Source organism: Nomascus leucogenys, unplaced genomic scaffold (genome assembly GCF_006542625.1).
Source record: "Nomascus leucogenys isolate Asia unplaced genomic scaffold, Asia_NLE_v1 001672F_28387_qpd_obj, whole genome shotgun sequence".
Lineage (NCBI taxonomy): Eukaryota > Metazoa > Chordata > Mammalia > Primates > Hylobatidae > Nomascus > Nomascus leucogenys.
In genome coordinates this window covers 15,320-19,945 of record NW_022096719.1, presented here as the reverse complement: position 1 = coordinate 19,945, position 4,626 = coordinate 15,320, and the positions used below count along the sequence as shown (strand labels likewise).

Genomic DNA, 4,626 nt, shown 5'->3' with positions numbered 1-4,626 from the left:
AAACAAAACCACAAAGCTTCCTAAATACTATAATAAATTTAAAATTTTAAATTAAAGAAAATGTATAGAGAAAAAACATAAACTATTTGTCTAAGTATTATAAGCTAAGATAATATGGCAGAGTTGAGGCCAAACACATTAATCTTTTCAATAAATGCTAATGGATTTAACTCACCAATTTATTTTATTTATTTATTTTTTAATTTTTATTTTTAATTTAATTGCAGTATACATGTGCAGGATGTGCATGTTTATTACATAGGTAAATATGTGCCATGGTAGTTTTTTGCAGATCAGCACATCACCTAGGTATTAAGCCCAGAATGCACTACCTATTTTTTCCTAATGTTCTCCCTCCCTACACCCCAACCCCTGTCAGGCTCCGGTGTGCATTGTTCCCCTCCCTGTGTCCGTATGTTCTCATTGTTCAGCTCCTGCTTATAAGTGAGAACATGCGGTGTTTGGTTTTCTGTTTCTGCATTAGTTTGCTGAGGATAATGGCTTCCAGCTCCATCCATGTCCCTGCAAAGGACATGATCTCATTCCTTTTTATGGCTGCATAGTATTCTGTGGTATATACATACTACATTTTCTTTATCCAGTCTATCATTGACAGGCATTTGGGTTGATTCCATGTCTTTGCTGTTGTGAATATGAACTCCCCTATTTATAAAAGAAAAGATTTTGCCTGACATGGTAGCTCATGCCTATAATCCCAGCACTTTGGAAGGCCAAGGCAGGAGCATTGCTTGAGCTCAGGAGTTTGAGACCAGCCTGGGCAACAAAGGGAGACCCCATTTCAAAACAAAACAAAAGATCAGAAAAGTATCCAGGCATGGTGGTGCACGCCGGTAGTCCCAGCTACTTGGGAGGTAGATGGGGAAGGATTACTTGAGTCCAGGAGTTTGAGGCTGCAATGAGCAGTGATCACAACACTATCCTTCAGCCTTGGTGACAGAGTGAGACTCTCTGTCTCAAAAAAAAAATAAAAGGAGAAAGAAGGAAAGAAAGAAAGAAGAGAGAGAGAAAGAAAGAAACTATAATCTGATTTACAAAGACTCAACTATATGCTGTTTATAAAAGGCACACAAAAGAAAATGAATACTTGCATTGAGAAAGACTAAAGAGTAAGTGTTAAGATATATTAGAAAAAAACAATAAAAAAAGCAATAAGAAAGCAGGGATAATGACACTGATAATAAAAGTAGAATACATACATAATCACATTATACATGCAAAGAAAAGCATATTTAATGTAAATATGACAATTCATAATGAATAATAATAAACATCTATGCACCACGTAGCATAGCAACTACCTATATAAATAAAAAGCAAGAGACTCACAGAATCATAGATGTTAAAACTTTAGTAATAGGAGACTTAAATTGCTATCAGTATAAGACATTGAGTAAACAAAAATATATAAATAAAACAAGAATTTAAATAACCTATTCCACACAATCTATATATATATTATTCTATATGCCCTGCTAATAAAGAATACACCTTTTTCTCAAGCACACAAACATTTAAGATAATTTAAAATATAAAAAAAAGTATCAAATTTCCCCACCCAAATCTCATCTTGAATTGTAGTTCTTACAATTCTTACATGTCCTGGGAGGGACCTTGTGGGAGGTAATTGAATCATGGGGGCAGGTTATTCCTGTGCTGTTCTCCTGATAGTGAATAAGTCTCGTGGGATCTGATAGTTTTATAAAGGGCAGTTCCCCTGCACACCCTCTTGCCTGCCACCATATAAGACATGCCTTTGCTCCTCCTTCACCTTCTGCCATGGTTGTGAGGCCTCCTAAGCCATGTGCAACTGTAAAACCTCTTTTTCTTTATAAATTACCCTGTCTTAGGTATTTCTTCATAACAGCATGAAAATGGACTAATACAATTACAAATGTCACTCTGATCACAATTTACCAAAACTAGAAATGTTTGAAAATAAAAATCCTAGAAATCAAATAAATTACTGGTTTTCCTAGAGGTCCTATGAACTGTTGGACATTGTACCGGCTACTCTTCACAGTCTCTACCTAGAATTTGATCTACTCTGGCTTAAATTCAGCCCCAAATTTTTGGTCAGGTACTCAGTTAAGAGAAAGCCCCAATTCTACTTGTTTTTATTCACAAGTTTGCTGGTCAAAACTCAGATGATTCCACCTCTTTCAGTTGATTCCCTTATATACCTAACATGCATAGCAAATAGCAGCCCAATCATTGTTTTTCGAATCCTATCCTGAAATCCAAACTCCTAATGCTAAAAATGCATAATGAGTGAAATCACAGATTTTGTAATTTGTGAAACACCACGAAATTACACACTATTAGGAAGGAAAACTCCTCAGCTCAGCTTACTCTATGGCATTGGAGCAAAAAAAAAAAGAGAAGGCGAATTTTTCTGGAATCTAGGAGTTTACTCCAAAGTGTGCTTCCACTGATGACAAGAAACAGACATTACTACCCATGTTTGAATAGTTTAGATAGTCTCACCTTCCTTCCAACTAGAAACTTTTCCAGATAAGTACGTAGCACATTAAATACCCAAATGTCATGTGACATCAAATAACTGGAAAAGGCATTGATCTATCCATTCCATCATTTAGAAAAGTCTATTTAAACACCAGCTACATGTGAAGTGCTCTGGTAGGTTGTATCTCCAAAGATACATAAGACACATTCCTTGCCTTCCAGTAACTTATCCTCTACTGAGAGAGGTAAATGCATGAGCAACAAATTTCAGTAAAATATAACAAATATTATTATGGACATGTGGGCACACACACTAAAAACTACATTTGAGATTGAGAAGGATCAAATAAGGAGAAAACTTTGGGTGCGACTTGGGCAGATTAAAACGTAGTTTACTCAAATATACACATGGTAAAAGGTGTTTGTATCTGTTAGCCATTTCTGCAACAATGCTGCATAGTATACAGTCATAACATCCCAATGGCATACAAGAATAAGCATTGATTATTTCCCTTGTATGTAGTTAAGCTGAGCCAACTCTCATGATCTCTGCTGGACCCACCTATCCATCTTCATGTTGTTTTGGGATGGTCCGATCCTGGCTGAGCCTAGATCGTTGGCTCTGCTTCAAGCTACAGGGAAAGCTGGGCTTTCCTCATTACTGTCGTGTTATGTTTAAACCTTAACCCATATATTTACTCTGGAGCCCATGTAGAAGGGCAGCAACTGCACAAAGGAAGTGCTTCTCTTAACAGCAATAAAAAGGCAAAAGAATGAGCAGAGTACCACGGTATCTCTTAAGGCCTGAGCCCAGAAATGTCATAGTACCAACTGCACCCACATTTTATTGTCCAGAGTCACTTGGACAATCCAGTACCCATAGGATCACACATTAAATTCATCCTATTCTGTTGGATGTTATTAAAAGTCCGTGGCAAGACCCCGCGCCTCTCTGTCGTGGCGCGGCCTCCCGCGGTCTCCTCTGCAAATGGGCTCCGTGGCCTAGCGACCCCGACCCCGCCACCCGTGATCGTGCGCCGAGGCCCGCGAGGGGTCGCCGCCCAGATCCCACCAGCCAGCAAGCTAGAGCATGGCGGCCATCCCCTCCAGCGGCTCGCTCGTGGCCACCCACGACTACTACCGGCGCCGCCTGGGTTCCACTTCCAGCAACAGCTCCTGCAGCAGTACCGAGTGCCCCGGGGAAGCCATTCCCCACCCCCCAGGTCTCCCCAAGGCTGACCCGGGTCATTGGTGGGCCAGCTTCTTTTTCGAGAAGTCCACCCTCCCGTTCATGGCCACGGTGTTGGAGTCCGCAGAGCACTCGGAACCCCGCCAGGCCTCCAGCAGCATGACCACCTGTGGCCTGGCTCGGGACGCCCCGAGGAAGCAGCCCGGCGGTCCGTCCAGCACAGCCAGCGCTGGGCCCCCGTCCTGACCTGAGCGGTTACCAACAGCCGCAGGCCTGCGGAGGCGCTAGTCCACCAGAGCCCCTCCCCGCCCCCTCCCCACTCCCCACCCCACCCCCTCCCCGCTCCCCGCCCCCCTCCCCACCCCCCACCCCCTACCCTGTAGACTAGGCGGCTGCAGCAAGCAGATCTTCGCATCAACACAGCAGACACCAAAAAGGAGTGAGAGCCCCGCTCTCTACCGCCCGGTCCCAGCCAGCACTCGCTAGCTTTCCTGACACCTGGAACTGTGCACCTGGCACCAAGCGGAAAATAAACTCCAAGCAGCCAGTAGAAAAAAAAAAAAAAAGTCCATGGCAAAAAGAGAGAAGGGAAGAAACGAAGAATTGGGAATAAATGATTCAACCTACAATTATATTTGCAGCCAAAGTAATAGCATGAGTGAGCCATAGTTATTAAAAATATATAATATATATCCTTTTCATGTTTTATATAATATATAAAAAATATTAATTTTTATACAAAAATTGCATATGAAAGTAAAATTTCATATATATGAAGTTTTAGGGAACCGAGAGTAGTTCCCTTAGGTTGGACCAGGACCAGGAGACACTGGCAAAAGATACAGATAGAATCTGAGCTCTTTTTTCCCAAAAATAAACATTTAATTTCCTTTTGATTTAATGTTTGTTTAATAGTCAAACTTTTTAAAAAGTTTATTGTCTGTCATCTCTTA

General features: G+C 41.4%; 1 pseudogene across 1 annotated transcript; it reads left to right on the top strand.

Annotated features, from left to right (window-relative positions):
- Positions 1–3,431: 3,431 nt before the first annotated feature.
- LOC115834027 lies at positions 3,432–4,223 on the top strand (annotated as a pseudogene). Its single transcript, XR_004029171.1, has one exon. The product of XR_004029171.1 is annotated as a pancreatic progenitor cell differentiation and proliferation factor pseudogene (transcript).
- The last annotated feature ends 403 nt before the right edge of the window (positions 4,224–4,626 follow it).